Source organism: Budorcas taxicolor, chromosome 24 (assembly GCF_023091745.1).
Source record: "Budorcas taxicolor isolate Tak-1 chromosome 24, Takin1.1, whole genome shotgun sequence".
Classification (NCBI taxonomy): domain Eukaryota; kingdom Metazoa; phylum Chordata; class Mammalia; order Artiodactyla; family Bovidae; genus Budorcas; species Budorcas taxicolor.
Genome location: NC_068933.1, coordinates 14,203,793 through 14,226,987, shown reverse-complemented (window position 1 = coordinate 14,226,987; position 23,195 = coordinate 14,203,793).

The following is a 23,195-nucleotide window of genomic DNA, read 5'->3' as shown; positions in this document are numbered from 1 at the left end:
GACAGGGGAGCTGATTGAGATTTATGCCAGTGGAATGCAGGAGAGTTCCATTTATAAGGCATTATGCCCACCCAGCTGGGTGTGGCCTTATTCAGGAAAGCCAAGGAGATTTTTTTGGATGCATTAAACTATGAGTGATTGTCCGTTCATAAAAACTTGGACTAATTATCATTAGGTTTCATGCCAGTAGAATAGTTCTTGGATGTTTAACCAGAATGCTTAAGGAACCAGGCAAGGGGCTTCTCAGCTCATTCCTCCATGGACCCTGCTAGCCCTTGAAAACAATTCTCTGTTAGCTCCACGGTCTTTGAGTTGGAACCACAAAGCCTGAATTTAACAATTTTTTGAGTCAATGACTGTCTACCCCTCATCTATCCACATATTCAATGATTCCAGCCTTTGCTGTATTCTTACTGCGTGATACCAACTGAATTTTATAGATGAGCAAATCAAAGCTCGGGTTTCCCTCCCACTTTCCCTAGTGGTTAAGAATCCGCCTGCCAATGCAGGAGCCTAAGAGACTCTGGGTTGGGGAGATCCCCTGAAAGAGGAAATGGCAACCCACTCCAGTATTCTTGCCTGGAAAATCCCATAGACAGAGGAGCCCGGTGGGCTATGGTTCATGGGGTCGCAGAGTCGGACACAGCTGAATAACGGAGCACAGATCAAAGCTCAGATAATACATAACTTCCCCAAAGCCAAAAGCTGCTAAGAAACAGCATTGGGATCTGGGAGCATTTTTAAAGTTCCTTAGACCTTAAGCCCCATGCTTTTATTCATTTAATTTCAACATCTAGTAAAAATTTAAAACTGGTGATAATTCACCTTTAGTTATGGGTCATCTTACTCTTAAATGGACTTTTCCAGCTATTCTACCCAACTAGATAAGGGTATCTTTAATGTTACCTTCCTAAATGTCTTTGGTTTTTATCTTCTATAGGTCAGGAGGAGAAAAATAGGTTTGAGATTGTGGATTGGGAGCATCGGTTCAGAGTGGGCCAAGCCTTAACTGCAGTATGTCTTACGTTTTTAATGATACCGCAGGGTAGGAAAAACATTTTCTCTACCTTCCAACATTTGGTATCTGGTTGCCCTGTGAATTATATTGGCAAAAGACAGATTAACAAGAAAAAAAAACAGATTCAATTGATTAATTTTTCTCGTATTGATCCGTGATTCTCTAAACAGCCTCTCACTGCTTGATTCTCTTGGCATCCTAAGAAATCAGCCTTTTAACCCTGCATACATTGATCAGACTCGATGGCCACGCTACAGAGGTAGGAATGAGCATCTCAGGAGGATGTATAGGCCCAATTCACACATAAGAGACCTCTGTGATCCACTGCTGAAATGTAACCTCTACTAGAATGTAACAGGACACTGGGCACATTGTCTAAAGATCAAAGAGAGGAAGTAAGAGCAAAGCCCATGAAGCCTCGTCCAGACCAGCAGGGAAATTCCATGTCATTGGGTTCTGCCCACACAGGTGGGAGCCCTGCTCTGCGGTGACCCCATCATTCTGCGGTGTCCCCCACCCCCGTTCTGTGTCTCTCAGTGCCTCTGAGGCACTGTCAGAAGGATGACCCATCGTGGTAGGCTCCGGGCTGGCTGAAGGTGCCAATGCAAATGTCAATACCAGCCCTGTCATGATGTCATAATCTAAAGGTCAGCAGCTGGGTCCCCTGGCATTTGGGGTCTGCAGGGGTGGATAGGTTCTGTCACTACCCCCAGCCACAGAGCCCAGACCACATCCATCCACTGGCTTCCATGGGGCCTGGGACTGGGCTGGGCCCTGGTGGCCACTGGGGGACAGTGTTTGAGGACACAGAAGCCCCTTGGATGGGTGCGGTAGCCGAACGTGCTCTTTAAGCGCGTTCTTCCCGTCCTCTAGAACGAGCTCGCTCAGCTTGCCTTCCTTCCAGACTTGAGCACGGTGTGCAGAGCAACCACCGTCTCCCGAGAGGTGATGGAGAAGACAGGACCGCAGTAGTGTTTTGACTTTGAGCAGAACCCCTGGGTGTGCCCTGCAGCGGGAGTTGGGGGGCCGGCCTCAGATCCGGGAGCCCCTCCTCCGCTCCTGTCTCTTTTGGGGAAGGTATGACTCCGGCAGCCTCCTTCCTTCAGGACCACGTCTATCCTCTGATCCTCCCCGTGGTCTCCCCAGCTTTGCACCGTTTTGCTTTCTTCTACTGGAGAGGCCTGAGTGGGAACAGAGACACCACACAGATGTGCACGGCCTCCTCCCCAGTGTCACAGAGCTACGTGCTCCGAGCTAGTGGTTTTGAGGAATGCTGAAAAACATGTGGTTTTACCCCAACTTCCAAGAATTAGAGGCAGATTCTAGGAGAGTGGGGACTGTCTGGACTTAAAAATAGTAAGTAGTACAACACATCTGGTGATGAGATACTGCTGCCCATTAAAAGGACAAAATAGGAGTTGGTCTGTGGGGCAGGGTGTGTACCTTACAGGCAGTCCCCAACCAGGCCCAGCCCTGGGGAGGCTGCTTGCCCAAGAGGTTTGGGGGGGTTGTTAAAAATTCTCCCCTCGACTTCTAAAGTCCATAAAGAGCAGTGAGCATCCTGGTGGTGACTCACTCCCCCTGTCATCAACCCCCATTTTGCCAGAGAAAAACTTCTAGAACTCAAGCCTGCTCAGACATTTCACTCCCCATGTTTAAATCCAGCTCGTTGGTTCCCAGACTACACAGGTTATACAAACCCCTTTAAGATCAGGCTCCAGCTTATCTTTATACCAAATTACTCACAGGTCCTCAGACAGTCCATGTTCTCACTTGCTGTTGGGTTTTGTTCTGTTTTTTTCCAGTTCTCTTTCTCTGCTTGATTAACTCATACTTCAGCATTCAGGCACTGGGATATTTCCGGGGTGGCTGTCCAGTGGTGCCTACCCATCCAAGGTAGGGCTTGGCTTGACCAAACACGTCTGTGACCTGGCCTTAAGCCTACGCTTTGAATTGTCTTTTTCCTTCTCTGTGTTTTCCATCGCATTATCAGATGTTCAAGGGCAGGAACCACAACTCTTTGTTCTCCAGAGTACAAATGTTTCTTTCAGCAAATATGCATTAAGCTCCTATTATGCTAAGCTTTTTAGATACAATGGCAAAAATATATATATATAAAGCCATGTTTGCGGCCTGTAGTAGTTTGCTAAGTTTGCCAGAAAAAAGCACTCCAGATTGGGTGGCTTAAATGATCGAAGTTTATTGTCTCACAGGTATTGGCAACAGGGCTTTGGGCAAGAATCTGTTTCCCAGGCTTTCCCCTGGCTTCTGGTGGTTTGCTGGCCATCTTCGGTGTTCCTTGGTTTATGGAAACATCACCTCAATCTCTTCCTTCATCTTCACATGGCCTTCTCCCTGATTTTGTGTGTCTGTCTTCAAATTCCCCCTTTTCTTTTTTTTTTAACTTCCTTTTAAGTTTTTTTATTGGAGTATAGTTGATTTACAATGTTGTGTCAGTTTCTGCTTTACAGTAAAGTGAATCAGTTATAGATATAAAAATATATATCTGCACTCTTTTTTTAGATTCTATTCCCATATAGGTCATTATGGAGTATTGGGTAGAGGTCGCTGTGCTATACAGTAGGTCTTTATTAGTTATCACATTTTATATATAGTAGTGTGTAGAGTACATCAGGAGAAACGCTGGACTGGAAGAAACACAAGCTGGAATCAAGATTGCCAGGAGAAATATCAATAACCTCAGATATGCAGATCACACCACCCTTATGGCAGAAAGTGAAGAGGAACTAAAAAGCCTCTTGATGAAAGTGAAAGGGGAGGGTGAAAAAGTTGGCTTAAAGCTCAACATTCAGAAAATGAAGATCATGGCATCTGGTCCCATCACTTCATGGGAAATAGATGGGGAAACAGTAGAAACAGTCTCAGACTTTATTTTGGGGGGCTCCAAAATCACCACAGATGGTGACTGCAGCCATGAATTTAAAAGATGCTTACTCCTTGGAAGAAAAGTTATGACCAACCTAGATAGCATATCAAAAGCAGAGACATTACTTTGCTGACTAAGGTCCGTCTAGTCAAGGCTATGGTTTTTCCAGTGGTCATGTATGGATGTGAGAGTTGGACTGTGAAGAAGCTGTGTGGTGTTGGAGAAGACTCTTGAGAGTCCCTTGGACTGCAAGGAGATCCAACCAGTCCATTCTGAAGGAGGGCAACCCTGGGTGTTCTTTGGAGGGAATGATGCTAAAGCTGAAATTCCAGTACTTTGGCCACCTGATGCGAAGAGTTGACTCATTGGAAAGACTCTGATACTGGGAGGGATTAGGGGCAGGAGGAGAAGGGGACAATAGAGGATGAGATGGCTGGATGGCATCACTGACTCGATGGACATGAGTCTGAGTGAACTCCGGAAGTTGGTGATGGACAGGAAGGCCTGGCGTGCTGCGATTCATGGGGTCGCAAAGAGTCAGACACGACTGAGCGACTGAACTGAACCGAACTGAAGTGTATATATTTCAGTCCCAATCTTCCCCTTTCACCTTGGTAAACATAACTTTGTTTTCTACATCTATAACTCTATTTTGTAGGTAAATTCATTTGTACCCTGTTTTTTTAGATTCAATATATAAGCAATATCATATGATATTTGTCTTTCTCTTTATGATTTACTTCACTCTCAATATGACACTCTCTAGGTCCATTCACGTTGCTGTAAATGGCATTATTCCACTCTTTATGGCTGAGTAATAGTCCAGTGTGTGTGTGTGTGTGTGTGTGTGTGTGTGTGTGTGTATACCACATCCTGTTTATTGATTCCTCTATCGATGGATATTTAGGGTACTTCTATGTCTTAGCTATTGTAAATAGTGCTACAATGAATATTGGATTGCATGTATCTTTTCTAATTATGGTTTTCTCCAGATAGATATGCCCAGGAGTGGGATTGCTGGATCATATGGTAGTGTGATATTTAATATAAGTGTTACATTCAGTTTGCAGATGAGACTTTTGAGGCTCAGAGATATTTTTTTTTTTTTTTGATGGGTGACTGTTTTTATTTTTTATTTATTTATTTGTTTAATTTTTACTTTATTTTACTTTATAATACTGTATTGGTTTTGCCATACATTGACATGAATCCGCCATGGGTGTATACGAGCTCGCAATCCTGAATCCCCCTCCCACCTCCCACCCTATATCATCTCGAGGCTCAGAGATATTAAATAACTAACAAGTGTCACATAATCTCTAAAAGGTAGAGACAGAATTTAAAGCCAGATCTGCTCAACTTAGGCTCATTCTTCCTCCGTAACTGTCGGTATGCCCATGTTACAGGTCATGATGAACTATCATTGCAAACAGACATAAACAGGTCAGAGATTTCATACCCCACCCCACCCCCATTTCATAATTCTTGAAATGAATCCAGAAATCTGGCCCAGTATGAATCACCCATGTTCACTTCGTGAGAATAGTGTCCATAAAATGCTAAGAACATAAACATGGCAATAGAATATAGTGAAGCTCCTGACAGAGAATCGGCTACAATGTTGAATAAAGGAGACCTTTGGGCATATTTCTCTGTGTGGGGAGACGCTGACGGAGTTCTGTGGAGACAGCTCCTCTCAAGAGGAATACATGCTGCGATTTCCTTGGAAAGGGCCAGGCTGTGTTTTTCTGCAGGTTTTGCGGTCATTCCTGTCTTTTAGTCTCAAGGACAAAGCACCGTCATTAGTTAACTACCAGAGCTATTGACTCCCTTTTCTTCAGTAAACACTGCTGGCAGCTTCTTTCTGCTGCCTCCTCGCAGCCATAGTAACCGTTGTTGGGTAATCCATGGTTGCCAGACTCCTCAACTGAAGTGAGAGTTAAAAAAAAAACCTAATGTCATATCCAGGACAAACAAGAAAAGTCCTTTCACCCACACCAGACTCTTTTATAGCTACGGTGTTTACGGTGTAGAATTTGTATGCCCTCATCTGCCCCTTTCTACTGCTTGGGAAAGTATAGTTCACACCCAGAGATCTGTCTCTGTTTAGAGAATAGATAGAAAAACAGTGATCAGAGATATTGCCCAAAAGATGCTTGTTGGGCCAGAATCCATAGACGAACGACTCCAGTTAATCCTCATAGCTGCCTTAAAGGTAAGTACTTATGTGGTTCCCATTTTATAGGTGAGAAAGCTGAGCCCCGGGTCATTCAGGGTGGAACTGGGATTTGAACCCGCCGTGAGTGATCCTGATTGGCCTGCCTTCAGTTTGGTTTACATGTCGTCCGCGATGTGTGTTCATTTCATTGCCAGCTAGCTTTCTAGCTCGGGAACCTGTTCTCCTTCACATAGAACATACAGATTCTGAGGAAAAGGGTAAAAACCAAGGCAGACTTTCTCCTACTGGGAGAAAGGGAGGGTTCCCTGCAGATGAGGGAAGTAAGAAGCCGCCTTGCTGCTTCAGCTGCAGGTCCCAGCCAGGGACTCAGCAAACATCACTGACAGACCCTGTAACAGTGAACAGCTGGAATCCAGTCACACGCAAACATTCAAAATCCGCTGCTGTAGCGCGACACTCTGTCAGGACGCTTTATAAGTGAAGAGACAGTGTGGGAACCAAAGGAAGACAGTCTTCTTATAAAGTTATATTTATTTACTTGAGGGGCTCTGGTCCCCAAAGTGGGTTCTCCCAGGGGCCCTTCCTGTGGCAGTGTGTTAGTCCCCTGCAAGGAATTCATATTATTATTAGAAATATTATTGTATTTTATATAATAATATACCTGTGTATTATATTGTATGTATTTACATACTAGAAATAATATTTTAATTGAACTGTTTGGACCTTATTGAACCCTCAGAGGTAGGTTAACATTCTTAAGCATGTAAAGAGGTCTTATAAATCCACACAGAAATAAAGAGGAACAACCCCACACAAAAAAGAAATAAACCATTCACAAAAAAAGGAAATAAAAATTGCCCCAGACTATAAGAAGATAGACAGTCTTATTCATACTAAAAATAATTTAAATTAAATGAGATGCTATAGTTACCTACCAAACTGTCAAACCAACAACAGATTTAAAACTCATTTCTGACCACAAGAAACTCTGCTCAAAGTTATGTGGCAGCCTGGGTGGGAGGGGTTTGGGGGGAGAATGGATACATGTATATGTATGGCTGAGTCCCTTCACTATTCACTTGAAACCATCACAACATTGTTAATTGACTATACCTCAATACAAGATAAAAAGTTAAAAGAAAACAACTCAGTGCTGTTCAGAGTATGAAAAAAATAGAGTTTATATACTCTGTAGTGAGAGTATACATTTGGTTCAGTTATTACAAAACAGCATTTTAGAAAAAAAATATGTAACCTTTAAAGAGGTAGTTACTAGACAAATGTACATACATACACACATACAGAAATGCAAATGTACACACACATACACACACATTGCATATCTTTTGACTCAGTAACTAAACTTTCAGGAATGTGACCTATGAAGGCCGATAAACTCAAAAAAGGCAAGAAGCAGCTGCGCAGCACTGCAGAGGTGAGTGACTGAGGACATACCCCATGTCCAAGGTCAGTAGCGGCAGCTGTGAGGAGATACTCCACATTCAAGGTAAGGGGCAGTGGCTGTGCTTTGCTGGAGCAGCTGTGAAGAGATACCCCACGTCCAAGGTAAGAGAAGCCCAAGTAAGATGGTAGGTGCTGAGAGAGGGCATCAGAGGGCAGACAGACTGAAACCACAATCACAGAAAACTAACCAATCTAATCACATGGACCACAGTCTTGTCTAGCTCAATGAAACTATGAGTCAAGCCGTGTAGGGCCACCCAAGACTGATGGGTCACAGTGGAGAGTTCCAACAAGATGTGGTCCACTAGAGAAGGGAATGGCAAAACACTTCAATATTCTTGCCTTGAGAACCCCATGAACAGTATGAAAAGGGAAAAAGATAGGACATTGAAAGATGAACTCCCCAGGTCGGGAGGTACCCAATATGTTACTGGAAATCAGTGGAGAAATAACTCCAGAAAGAATGAAGAGACGGAGCCAAAGCAAAAACAATACCCAGTTGTGGATGTGACTGGTGATAGAAGCAAGGTCGAATGCTGTATAGAGCAATATTGCATAGGAACCTGGAATGTCAGGTCCATGAATCAAGGCAAATTGGAAGTGGTCAAACAGGAGATGGCAAGAGTGAATGTTGACATTTTAGGAATTTAACTCAGATGACATTATATCTACTACTGTGGGCAAGAATCCCTTAGAAGAAATGGAGTAGCCATCATAGTCAAAAAAAGAGCCTGAAATACAGTACTTGGATGCAATCTCAAAACTGACAAAATGATCTCTGTTCGTTTCCAAGGCAAACCATTCAATATCACAGTAATCCAAACCATGCCCCAACCAGTAATGCTGAAGAAGCTGAAGCTGAGTGGCTCTAAGAAGACCATTTAGAACTGACACCCAGGAAAGATGTCCTTTTCATTATAGAGGACTGGAATACAAAAGTAGGAAGTCAAGAAACACCTGGAGTAATAGAAAAATTTGGGCTTGGAGTACAGAATGAAGCAGGGCAAAGGCTAACAGAGTTTTGCCAAGGGAAGGCACTGGTCATAGCAAACACCCTCTTCCAATAACACAAGAGAAGACTCTACACGTGGACATCACCAGATGGCCAACACCGAAATCAGATTGATTATATTCTTTGCAGCCAAAGTTGGAGAGGCTCTATACAGTCAGCAAAAACAATACTGGGAGCTGACTGTGGCTCAGATCATGAACTCTTAATTGCCAAATTCAGAATTAAATTGAAGAAAGTAGGGGAAACCACTAGACCATTCAGGTATGACCTAAATCAAATCCTTTATGATTACACAGTAGAAGTGAGAAATAGATTTAAGGGACTAGATCTGATAGAGTGCCTGATGAACTATGGACGGAGGACTGTGACATTGTACAGGAGACAAAGATCAAGACCATCCCCATGGAAAAGAAATGCAAAAAACCAAAATGGCTGTCTGGGGAGGCCTTACAAATAGCTGTGAAAAGAAGAGAAGCGAAAAGCAGAGGAGAAAAGGAAAGATATACCCATTTGAATGCAGAATTCCAAAGAATAGCAAGGAGAACTAAGAAAGCCTTCCTCAGGGATCAGCGCATAGATGAAAACAATAGAATAGGAAAAACTAGAGATCTCTTCAAGAAACTCAGAGATACCAAGGGAACATTTCATGCACAGATGGGCTCAACAAAGGACAGAAATGGTATGGACCTAACAGAAGCAGAAGATGTTAAGATGTGGCAAGAATACACAGAAGAACTGTACAAAGAAGATCTTCATGACTCAGATAATCACTCATTTAGAGCCAGACATCCTGGAATGTGAAGTCAAGTGGGCCTTAGAAAGCATCACTATGAACAAAGCTAGTGGAAGTGATGGAATTCCAGCTGAGCTATTTCAAATCCTAAAAGATGATGCTGTGAAAGTGCTGTACTCAGTATGCTAGCAAATTTGGAAAACTCAGCAGTGGCCACAGGACTGGAAAAGGTCAGTTTTCATTCCAATCCCAAAGAAAGGCAATGCCAAAGAATGCTCAAACTACTGTACAATTGCACTCATCTCACGCACTAGTAAAGTAATGCTCAAAATTCTCCAAGCCAGGCTTCAGCAATATGTGAACTGTGAACTTACAGATGTTCAAGCTGGATTTAGAAAAGGCAGAGGAACCAGAGATCAAATTGCCAACATCCGCCAGATCACTGAAAAACAAGAGAGTTTCAGAAAAACATCTATTTCTGCTTTATTGACTATGCCAAAGCCTTTGACTGTGTGGATCACAATAAACTGTGGAAAATTCTGAAGGAGATGGGAATCCCAGACCACCTGACCTGCCTCTTGAGAAATCTGTATGCAGGTCAGGAAGCAATAGTTAGAACTGGACATGGAACAACAGACTGGTTCCAAATAGGAAAAGGAGTACGTCAAGGGTGTATATTGTCACCCTGCTTATTTAACTTCTATGCAGAGTACATCATAAGAAACGCTGGAGTGGATGAAGCACAAGCTGGAATCAAGATGGCCAGGAGAAATATCAATAACCTCAGATATGCAGATGACACCACCCTTACGGCAGAAATTGAAGAACTAAAGAGCCTCTTGATGAAGGTGAAAAAGTTGGCTTAAAGCTAAATATTCAGAAAACTAAGATCATGGCATCTGGTCCCATCACTTCATGCCAATTAGCTGGGAAAACAGTGGAAACAGTGGCAGACTTTATTTTGGGGGGCTCCAAAATCACTGCAGATGGTGATTGCAGCCATGAAATTAAAAGACACTTACTCCTTGGAAGGAAAGTTATGACCAACCTAGATAGCATATTAAAAAGCAGAGAAAAATAAATAAATAAATAAATAAAAATAAAAAGCAGAGACATTACTTTGCCAACAAAGGTCCATCTAGTCAAGGCTATGGTTTTTCCAGTAGTCATGCATGGAAATGAGAGTTGGACTATAAAGAAAGCAGAGCACCAAAGAAGTAATTCTTTTGAACTGTGGTGTTGGAGGGGACTCTTGAGAGTCCCTTGGACTGCAAGGAGATCCAACCCATCCATCCTAAAGGAAATCAGTCCTGAATATTCATTGGAAGGACTGATGTTGAAGCTGAAACTCCAATATTTTGGCCACCTGATGCAAATAGCTGACTCATCTGAAAAGACCCTGATGCTGGGAAAGATTGAAGGCAGGAGGAGAAGGGGACGACAGAGCATGAGATAGTTGGATGGCATCACTGACCCAATGGACATGAGTTTGGGTAAACTCTGGGAGTTGGTGATGGACAGGGACGCCTGGCGTGCTGCAGTCCACGAGGTCGCAAAGAGTCAGACATGACTGAGCAACTGAACTGAAACTTGAAAAGGTAATCTTTTAGAAATCAGGGAAATGCAAATGAAATATGATGGGATCCATTTTTATGAGAAAGGCACCGATCTAAAGCTTGGCCATACAAAGCATGGATGAGGTGGTAGTGATACACACACACCCTCATTTGTTCACTGGTGGAGCCTGATTGTGCAGCCACACTGGTCCAGTTTAACAGTAGATCTTAAAATTTAAAAAATGTGCTTTCTCTATGATCACCAATTCTACATCTTTGAGTCTCACCAGAGAAGCATTTGCACATGTATGTAGGGAAGAGATCAAATTCAGCATTGTTTGTCTTAGCAAAAAACTAAAATGAGACCAGATACAGAGCAGTAGGGAACTAACTCAATAAACAGTGATTTGTCCTTATTATGGAATTGACCCGACAGTTACAGAGAGGGTTCCAGAGCTTCATGTGGGAACATGGAAATAGCTTCAGCATTTGCTGCCGAGTGAATACATTCAGCATGTGAGCATCTGTGTGCCACTCCTAGCCTCGCAAATAGAAACCATACACCACTATATACTTTATTTAGATACATGAAAATATATGTAAACACACTGAAAAAAAGGAGGCTAGGCATTAACCAATTATAGTAGTTATCTCTATCTGAAAGACAATGACTTGAACCTCTCTGTCTAGTGACTAGCTGGTCACTAGAATGACTAGTTGGTCATTCACCGGGACTTTAGTCATAGCTGTACTGTTTTAAGTTTTTACCAAGTGCATGTGTTGGCTGATTGCATATGTAGTTTAAAAATATTTGAAAGAATGATTGCAAAGCTTTGGCTACGCTAATATTTATGGAGGCATTACTTGGAGTAGCGAAAATTTGGAAATAACCTAAATGTCCAACAGCAAGAAATATTTCATGGGATATCTCATGACGGATTACAACACAACCATCCAAATAATATTTACAAATCTAGTAAATAACAGAGGTGGAATGTTCACAGTGATTGTCAAGGGGAAAAGGCAGATTAGCCAACAGTGTGTACATTATTAAATACCTGTTAACTGAGTAGTCCAAAGCAGGCATATAAGATCACAAAATGTGAGAGTGCTAGCCAAAAAGCTTTTTAAAGCTTCATTAAGACCAAAGTCAACAATATTGGTGATTGAAATGATGATCCCCAGTAAGATGATGGAGTAACAGAGGGCTAGAGAAATTGAGGAAGAAGAAAGTGTGGCCAGGCAGCCAAGTGGAGGATGTGAGTGAAGTGCTAATGGTGCCACTGGGGATGGGTCCATCACAAGCACTCTTTGTTCAGGACCCTTCTGGAGTCAGGATCAAGCTGGGGTTGGCCCAGCTGTACCCAGATCTGCCGCTTCGCCGGATGTGATCAGTCTAGGGGTGATCTGGTCCCCTTCCTCTTCCTACTGGAAGATCTACTCAGAGTAGAGTGTGACCTTCCCCTTCCCACTTTGCTGGGTGCATGCATGCTCAATCACTGAGTCGTGTCCAACTCTTTGTAACCCCATAAACTGTAGCCTGCCAGGCTCCCCTGCTCATGGGGTTTCCCAGGCAAGAATACTGGAGTGGGTTGCCATCTACTCGTCCCGGAGTTCTTTCTGACCCAGGGATGGAACCCACGTCTCCTGCATTGGTCGGAGGATTCTTTACCACTAGCGCCACCTGGGAAGCCCTCGCTTGGCTGGACAGTAACATGCCTCCTAGGTGGGACTCCCTGGCACACAGAGCCCCAGGCCTCCTTCTGAGGGCAAAGCTAGGTGGTTGACACCTACAAGCCCCATTCCAGTGGCTCATCGAGAAACGGCTCATCTTCATTCAGTCATGAAAACTCTCACACAATACGGCGAGGGCCCCCTTTGAAAGTCAAAAATGAATGTTAGAAATTCTGTTCACATAGCAGAATTAGTCAGAGAGAAACCGTTCAATGGAATAGATTTTACATTATGGAAAAGGAACAGAAAGAAAGAAGAGAGAACAGAGAGAAAAGAGGTGGATGGGAAAGAAGAAAGAGAGAGAGAGACTATAAATCTCGAGGAGAAAAAGACCAGAGAGGTCTCCATAGTCACAAAGGATGGTGCGCTTCAGGTTTAACCATGCCCCTCCCCCGCCGCCCCGCCCCAGCAGCCCTGGAACTTGAGTGAGAGCTGGTGTTCTCCGAGCTGGTGGAGGGTGGGAAGAGCTCATCTTAGCAAGATGAGCTAAGGGGACAGAGAAAGAGTCCAATTTGAAAACGCAGGTGGAAAGTAATCTGGATCCTAAGTGCCAGCAGCTGTGGTTAAAACAATTAAGCAACCCAGCAAACAAATCAGCATCTCCGCATGAGTCTGGGGCTAGAGTATGGGAAGAGTAAATGGGGGGAGAGGGAGGCAGAACAAGGAAGAAGCATTTCTGATGCAGGAGGTGAACTTCAGGTGCTGGGAATGATTCTAGAAACCGTGACCTTGTGAGTTCATTTCTTTTTTAAAATTTATTTATTTTTTGAATTTGGAGGATAATTGCTTGACAGTGTTGTGTGGGTTTCTGTTGTACAGCGGGCCTCAGCTCTAAGTATACACGTACCCGCTGCCTCCTGAATCTCCTTCAACTCGTTTTCTTTCATCGCTCATTTTTCCTCTGCTGTTTTAAAATCTCTGTCCCCCTTCCTGCTTTTATACCTGCATGAAGTAGTTATCCTCCACGAAGGGGACAAACGGTTTCAAGTCCCTCCTTGGTTTCATAACAGGTGGCGCCTTGCACAGGAAGAGACAGGTGGGCTGGGAGAGAAGCTGTTTGCCCACGGTCTGCAAACTTGGAGAACTGCAGCCCGGACAGGTGGGAGGACTGGTGAGACCTGCATGCCAACTTCAGAGATCAGAATAACACTTTGCTTTGTTTCTGTGGTCAAGCTTGCAAACATATTTAAAACTTATCTGGGTGATTTGTCAATGGATTTACTTAAACAGTTTACGTCCTAACTCTAAGTAAGAATAGGTCTGTGCCTTTGAGCAATACTGACACCCAGTGTTGGAATTTTTAGAACTGAAAGGGAGGAGGAAGAAGAAATGCTAAATATAACTGCTCTCATTCACTGAAGTTCACTGCACCAACTGAACCAACTGAGGTTCAGCAAGGCGAAGTGTTGATGGACTGGTCCTGTCTTCTTGTTCTGCACAAGGCTCACTACTCAAAAGCCCATGTGTGTGTCAGGGGTAAATTTTGGGAATTGTTTTTTTCTAAAAAAAAACACAATTTTTTTCGTAGAAAAGATTGTTTAGAGGCCAACAAGTGTTCAATAAGTAGGATACTAATTTTTTTGGTTTTCAAAATTAGTATTTAACTTGTTGAGGATTACAAAAATTTAAACATAAGCTATTTCTCCCTTAAGTGTTGAAGTTCAACTTCCAAACCCCATTGTTTTATTTATTAGTACAAGTAACATTCTCAACAATCATACAGTCAACTCAAAGAACAATGCACAATGTAAGACCTGTGAGTTTCCGTTTTTTTCGGGGACCTTACTGAGGGTTAAGCCCAGGAAACAGCCTCTTAGTAGCTCAGAGGAACTGATCTAAAGGGGTAGGGGAGGAGCCAACGTATATATGAATTTTTTTTGGCTAGGAAAATACATGTAGTCAAACGTACATCTTTTTTTTTTTTAAGCTATTTATTTGGTTGTACTGGGTCCTAGCTGCAGTCATACAGGATCTTCCGTCTTTTGCGGCATGCGAATTCTTAGTTGCAGCACGTGGGATCTAGTTTCCTGACCAGGGATCGAAACCAGGCCCCTTGAGTCAGGAGCACAGTCTTAGCCACTGGACCACCAGGGAAATCCCCAGACATACATCTCAGTAAAAGACGACTGTTTACCTCAAAGAGCAGACATCTCAGATTAATGATCTTTGTGCTTTTCTGTGTTTGGGAAGATACAAGAATCTGGAATCATTGGAATTTTTCCTGAGATATGCATCTTAATTATCTGTGCACTCCTTTATCCAAAGCACAGAATGCCTCATTCTTATTTTTTCCATCCTGAATTCCCACCAGGGTGCACAGTTGGTGAGCCACTGCATGGGTTGTGGCTTAACCTTTTATACACCTGGATGATGAGTGACACTATTTTTTTGCTGTTGTTCACAATATCCACTATTTGGGAAAGTCTGTCATATAAGCATATACATATATATGAAGTGAAATGAAGCAATTTAAATAGTTAAAAAGAAATCTGAATATTAAAGAAGTGGGACAATGCGCTTATATTTAAGGAAGCTAATTATGTTTTTCATGCCTGTGAGTGTGCGCGCTCAGTCGCTCAGTTGTGTCTGACTCTTTGCAACCCCCTGCGAGGCTCCTTATCCACGGGATCCCCTTAAACACCGTCATTTCATTTACAAATTTATTATATTCAGATATCTTTTTGAGCACATCTAATGGAAAACCCTTTCCAGATATCTTATAATAACTTTTAAGCATAAGATAAAATAAAAATATGCATAAGGCAGTTTTTTATTTTTATTTTTTAATTTTTTAAAATTTTATTTTATTATTATTATTTTTTTTTTACTTTACAATATTGAATTGGTTTTGCCATACATCAACATGAATCCGCAATGGGTGTATACGAGTTCCCAATCCTGAACCCCCCTCCCATCTCCCTCCCCATACCATCCCTCTGGGTCATCCCAGTGCACCAGCCCCAAGCCCCTGTATCCTGCATCGAACCTGGACTGGCAATTAGTTTCTTATATGATATTATACATGTTTCAATGCCATTCTCCCAAATCATCCCACCCTCGCCCTCTCCCACAGAGTCCAAAAGACTGTTCGATACATCTGTGTCTCTTTCGCTGTCTTGCATACAGGGTTATCAGTTACCATCTTTCTAAATTCCATATATATGCATTAGTATACTGTATTGGTGTTTTTCTTTCTGGCTTGCTTCACTCTGTGTAATAGGCTCCAGTTTCATCCACCTCATTAGAACTGATTCAAATGTATTCTTTTAATGGCTGAGTAATACTCCATTGTGTATATGTACCACAGCTTTCTTATCCATTCATCTGCTGATGGACACCTAGGTTGCTTCCATGTCCTGGCTATTATAAACAGTGCTGCGATGAACATTGGGGTACACGTGTCTCTTTCAATTCTGGTTTCCTTGGTGTGTATCCCCAGCAGTGAGATTGCTGGGTCACAAGGCAGTTCTATTTCCAGTTTTTTACCTAAATGACTCAAGATTGGTTTCAAACTGAAAATAATTATCTTGTTCCTTTCCAGTTAAAATCGTAAGTCTTGAGCAGTTGGTAAGTCATCTTTTATTGTGGTGTTCTTAGATTTGTCAATAATGCTTCTACTGACATTGTCACCCTTCACAAGACCTCATTTGTTGTGAATCAGTGCTTGGAGGTGCTTCCCAACTTATTTTCACGTCACAATTTGGTGCTCGCCACGGGCATTTGCCATCTATCTCTACAAGGATTAAGTCTTGAGCTGCTGCAGTGCTGACCTTCAACACCACCTGCAGGAGTTCAGGGAGGAGAGCAGAAATGTGCCACTCCATGCTCAGGGAGAAACTGGCAGGACAGGTCTTCAGATGGTCAGATAGTCTCAGGAGCTGATTTTATGAACCCAATTCTTATATCTCCTCCAATCTAGAAAAGCACTAAAATCCTTCTGTTAGTCACTGTTTATCGTGACTAGCAAAAACTTCATGAGACTAGTAGAAACCTTTAGGAAAAATATGTGCCTGATTGCACATATTCCCCCTTTACCAAAATCATATATATGCTATCCTCCCCCCAGCCCCCTGCATTCTTTGGAACAGTTCTCAGAGCTATCTGAGGTGCTGTCTGCCTGCTTGCAGTCTTCATTCTGCCCCAAATAAAACAACTCACAACTCTCACTTTGTGCATTTTTTTTTTTAAAGCCGACAGTATCATGGCCCACACGGCAAATGCTGACATTCACTCAACTACCGGGGTCCATGGAGAGGCTTCTCCAGGCTGGAAGTGACTGCCCAGCCCTGCCTGACCTTCCGAAGCTGAGGGTGCTGTGACCATCCCCAGGAGCCCACCTGCAGCCCTATAATAGGCTGCGGTACTCTCACTGGCTGGAATCTGGCTCTGATTATGGGCCTGAGTGTGGACTGAAAGCACAACCTTAAAATGAGAAATATCACAGGTCACGCTTCAAAAAATGGAGATTATAGTTTCTGTCATTTAGAACAAATGAGTTAACAGCCTTTCATAAGTAGTAGTCAGATTCCACACTAGCATAGTCACAAAACTACTCACCCGATACTCAGATGGGCGCAGAAAAGGTGCTTCTCTCTGGCTTGTCTGATTTTCTTTAGGAGCCCACCCCTACAGGGCAACAGGAAAAACCAACTACAGTCTGCTTAGAATGAATGAACTTACGCTGGTGCACTTCATCTGTCTGCAATAATACAAGCTGCATGGACTTCTCCAGGCAAGAATACTGGAGTGGGTGTGCTGTGCTTAGTCGCTCAGTCGTGTCCGACTCTTTGCGACCCCATGGACTGTAGCCCGCCAGGCTTCTCTGTCCGTGGGGATTCTCCAGGCAAGAATACTGGAGTGGGTAGCCATTCCCTTCTCCAGGGGATCTTCCCAACCCAGGGACTGAAGCCAGGTCTCCCATTTCTCCTGCATTGCAAGTGGATTCTTTACCATCTGAGCCACCAGGGAAGCCCATAGACGGTCCCAGTTTCAGAAAAGTGTTCAGTGCCTTTAACAGAAATGCTCAGGCTCTCAGTTTCCACTGTCTTCCCTGGTTCTTCTTCAAGATGATTCCTGTGTCCTGGATGGAGTGACCATTGTAACTCATCCTCCATATGGGACACTTTAAAAGCACACACACACACAACTGGTACAACAAGCTGAGCATATAAAAGAGCACAACACTTTTCATAGCACCACCTCCTGCTCAGGGAACCATTGTTAGCAGCCTCTTTCCAAACATGTTCACTGCAGATGTGCAAACAGAAAGAAACCTGAGACTTGCAGGTGATACTTTTGTAATTAATAAATAGAATCACAATATGCCTCTTATTCTATATTATTTATAACCACATATGCCAGGCCAATTCGGGACATGCTTGAGATAGAAAAGAAGCATTAGAAGCGTGTGTGCTCAATTGTGTCTGTCTCGTTGCGACCCCATGGACTATAGCCCGCCAGGCCCCTGTCCATGGGATTTCCCTAACTAGAATACTGGAGTGGGTTGCCGTTTGCTTCTCCAGGGGATCTTCCTGACCCAGGGATGGAAGCTGTGTCTCCCGCATCTCCTGCATTGCAAGTGTATGCTTTACCACTGAGGAGTGCCATTAACAGCTATTCTGGGATGACAAGCATGAAGGGGTGAAGATATATCCCTGGTAATGGAGGAGAGGCATGGCTCTTGTTACCTCATGGCAGAAAGAATGAATGCATCCATTTCGCATCCTTTATTTACACACCAGTTTACGCAATAGAGTGAGGGGATGGGGTTCCCTCCTGCCCTGGTCCCTCTGGTGGGCTCCTAGCCTCATCTGGCCCTTTGGGGTGTTATGTTGCAGCGCGCACTGGAGTCTGGAGACCTGGTTGTTTTCTCTGATCTTTATGTCTGAAACCCCCAAGGCTTTTCTGAAGTGACCTGAGATCTCTGTTGATGAGTGGCATTCTTAACACAGCTGTGTTCCCTTCTGGTGGCATCTAGGACAGTTGGGCTTCATCAAGCCACAGGCAGGCCTAGGCATCCAGAAGTCCAGGCATCCAGGGCCTTGGGTTCTTCTGTCACCCACTTGCCATTACCTTGCACCATTTTGGATGTAGCATTGAGCTGAAGGCTGGTGTTCCACAAGGACCTGGAGCTTCCCCTTCCTCTGCCCATGTTGCCGCCAAAATCTTGGCTTTCTCTGCCCACACACCAAAGCTGAGTTGAAAAATATGAAGACAGAGTTTGGAGAAAATAGGAGGGTAGCTTTAATCCTCAGCTCGTAGAGGGTAGAACGCAGTAGGCACCTGCCTCAAAACTGTGCCCGCCTTCCATGAGGAACTGGGGGGATTATACAGATGAGGGCTTGCAGTCAAGGGGAGGTGATGAGCAACAAAGTTGTAAGGATCTTGTATTCTTCCTCTTGCCTTGGTTGGCATCAGGTAGCCTGGTAGTTGGGGCCATTGTCTTTTGGGTATTGTACCCTGACCTTCTTTCTGTAAGGCAAACAGAGAAAAACTACACGGAGTGGTCTGCAAAGAGGGTGCTGTAAAGCTAAGCAGCAGATACAGGATGTAATTAGCAAAGAGGTCAAGGATAGTAGGGTTCCCCTGATGACTCAGTGGGTGAAGAACCTGTCTGCAGTGGAAACACAGGTTTGATCCCTAGGTCAGGAAGATCCCCTGGAGGAAGAAAGGCAACCCACCCCAGTATTCCTGCTTGGAAAACCCCATGGACAGAGGAGCCTGGTGGGGTACAGTCCACAGGGTCAAAAAGAGTCAGACTCAACTGAGCACTGATGCAGAATGTAGCTCGTGGAGTTAGGGGCAGAAAAGCAAGCTTAGGTACAGACCACGGGTCAGTTAAAGGAAAAACTAGGAGTGATCAGGCCTGCTCACTGTTCTCTTTATCCTCTTTGTTCTCAGGAAAGAGAAGCAAAACTCATTCCTCCTTTTTCTTTTTCACGGCAACACCCAGAGATGTGGATTTCCAACCCTGAGGTTCCAGCTTCCCTTCAGTGATCTCGGCGCTTCTACAGCTCCCCTCTTCCTAAGAGCTGGTCCTGAGAGAAAAGGCAAACCAAAGCCCCAGAGCGTGTCCTCCTTTACCTCCTTCCCTTCCTCCTGCAACCCCTCAGTCCTAGAAACAACAGGCCCTGGGCTTCCAATTTCCTCCTTGTCACTGCATCCTTCTGCCCAAGGATTACAGCCCAACCTGCGTAGCTGTCTCAGAAGGATGGGGGCGGGTGCAGGTTCTCTATCTGTGTGGAAAATGATCTGGGTCATCTAATTTGGTTTTTGACCTACTAAAAATAATTAAGAAAAGTCTCTCTCTCCCAATAGAAATCAGTTTTCAAGCTGACTATGTTACTGCCGACACAAAGATGGTCAGTGTGGAGCAAAGCTGTCTTCTTATGGTAGACATCTGCCTTTCTCCCCAGGCACTCAGCTCAGGCTGTCCAAGGGCACGAGCCTTGAGTAGTCACTGTGAAGCAATGGTAGCATTGGGGGATACCCCGACCTGACACACTCTTGGGCTGTTATATGGGCGACTTACAGCCTCTGGGGTCAGGACCGGAAAGAAGGAAAGAAAAGTGAGAAAGGGGGCTCCCGCCACCAACATCACTGCTGCTGTTGCAGTTCATCAAAACAAGAGCCTCAAACAGTTGCTGGAAAGTACCTTGAGTGATCCCTTCGTAGAAACAAGAGCAGACAGGAAAAACTGCACAGTCAATTCTGGGCACCTTGCAAACCTTCTCCACTAACTTTTCTGCTTGTCCTCCCTTTATCTTGCTTCTCCCAGCAGCCGAGTTTCAGATGCTACTCTTGGATTTGACTACTTCTCCCAGTGTTTGTGAAAATCAAGTCCTGTTCCCAGAGGTTTGGGAAAAAACTCCGACTCAGCTGGGGGAGGGCCCCGACAGAACATGGAAGAAGCACAGGATTCAGGAGAAGGTAGATCCACATCTCGTGAAGAGTTGGACACGACTGAGCGAATTCACTTTCACTTTTCACTTTCATGCACTGGAGAAGAAAATGGCAACCCACTTCAGTATTGTTGCCTGGAGAAACCCAGGGACGGGAGCCTGGTGGGCTGCCGTCTGTGGGGTTGTACAGAGTCGGACACGACTGACATGACTTAGCAGCAGCAGACCCACATCTCAGGTCAATGGATGTCTGACCTACAAATGTCTAACCATTTAGTTAATCTGAGACTCAGTTTCCCTGTCTATAAAATGGGGTTAATATTATCTACTTAATGGGCTGTTGTGGGAATTAAAATATGCTCCTGGGTGTGATATCAGCTCTCTGTTGGAGAGACATATTGCTTGGAGAATTTCAGCCTTCCTCAAACTGTGCAGTTGCCTGCAGGTGTCACAGCTAGGCTCTTTTTGCTGATATTTTTTTCCTGGCCACTTCCTGTAGAGTCTCAGAAATAGACTTTAAATTTATTCTTGGGAAGAACTGCTTTATACCTAATTTCATGTGTAAGAGTTGATTAACATGTTCAAATGCAAAGAGCTCAAGACCATGAGTTCAAAAGCCAGCTAAAAGCCCCAACCAATATTCTGACTTTGAGAAAAATCACCCAACTTTCTGGAGGTGGGTTTTCAAAGTGGAGGCTTAGGACCAGGTGGTCGCTGAGGTTCCTTCATCTGTGACACACTCTGATTTCGTCTAACGTTTAAGAATGCAGCTGGCTGGTGTTTTTCCCTCCAGAATGTTCTCTGCCCAGCAGTTTGGTCACTGACTCCTCAGTCTTGCTCTTTAACAACTCGGATTCCTAGTCCCCAGCCCTCAGCTCCCAGGTCCCAGAATCCCCTCCATAGGCTGTATCCTCCAAGTTCCCTTTGTCAGTTCAGGCTTGTAAGGGAGGTTATACTCATGAGAGCCAGCAGATTCAGCTGAAAGAGGAGCCTTGTGGCTCCCCATTATTCTGAGGTTCTTCCTCTCCTTTTCTTTTGTATAGAAAACAGTCTTTCACATGTTTCCTGCATGATGCTCCAATGACATTTGACAGCTGTCCTAAACAGAGGCACCTTGGATTGTCCAAGACACCCATTCAAGACATTCTTTGAGGGCTTCCCTGGTGGCTCAGTGGTAAGGAATCTGCCTGCCAATGCGGGAGACATGGGTTCAGTCCCTGGTCCGGGAGGATCCCACGTGTCTTGGAGCAACTAAGCCCATGTGCCACAACTGTTGGGCCTGTGCTCTAGAGCCCGGGAGCTGCAACTACTGCAGCCTGTGAGCCCCAGAGCCCATGCTCCAAAACAAGAGAAGCCGCTGCAATGAGAAGCCTGTGCATCACAACTAGAGAGAAGCCTTCACTTGCCAAAATTAGAGAAAACCAGTGCAGCAAAGAAGACCCACCACAGCTAAAGATAAATAAATAAATTATTTTTATAAAAGACCTTATTTTAAACAGTAGCCATATGCACAGTGCATTAAAGATTCATACTTTTTTTGGAACTTTTTGTTTTGTTCTGGGGTATCAGTTCAGTTCAGCTGCTCAGTCGTGTCCGACTCTCTGCAACCCCATGGACTGCAGCACACCAGGCCTCCCTGTCCATCACCAACTCCCGGAGTTTACTCAAACTCATGTCCATCAAGTCGGTGATGCTATCCAACCATCTCATCCTCTGTCATCACCTTCTCCTCCTGCCTTCAGTCTTTCCCAGCATCAGGGTCTTTTCAACTGAGTCAGCTCTTCGCATCAGGTAGCCAAATTATTGGTGTTTCAGCTTCAACATCAGTCCTTCCAATGAATATTCAGGACTGATCTCCTTTAGGATGGACTGATTGGATCTCCTTGTAGTCCAAGGGACTCTCAAGAGTCTTCTCCAACTCCACAGTTCAAAAGCATCAATTCTTCAGCACTCAGCTTTCTTCACAGTCCAACTCTCACATCCATACAAGACTACAGGAAAAGACATAGCCTTGACTAGATGGACCTTTGTTGGCAAAGTAATGTCTCTGCTTTTTAATATGCGGTCTAGGTTGGTCATAACTTTCCTTCCAAGGAGTAAGCATCTTTTAATTTCATGGCTGCAGTCACCATCTGCAGTGATTTTGGAGCCTCCCAAAATAATATCTGCCACTGTTTCCACTGTTTCCCCATCTATCTGACATGAAGTGATGGGACCAGATGCCATGATCTTTGTTGTTTGAATGCTGAACTTTAAGCCAACTTTTTCACGCTCCTCTTTCATCAAGAGGCTCTTTAGTTCTTCTTCATTTTCTGCCATAAGGGTAGTGTCATCTGTATATCTGCTATTTCTCCCAGCCATCTTGATTTCAGCTTGTACTTCATCCACTCCAGCGTTTCTCATGATGTACTCTGCATAGAAGTTAAATAAGCAGGGTGACAATATACACCCTTGACGTACTCCTTTTCCTATTTGGAACCAGTCTGTTGTTCCACGTCCAGTTCTAACTATTGCTTCCTGACCTGCATACAGATTTCTCAAGAGGCAGGTCAGGTGGTCTGGGATTCCCATCTCTTTAAGAATTTTCCACAGTTTACCATGATCCACACAGTCAAAGGTTTTGGCATAGTCAATAAAGCAGAAATAGATGTTTTTCTGAAACTCTCTTGCTTTTCCCATGATCCAGTGGATGTTGGCAATTTGATCTCTGG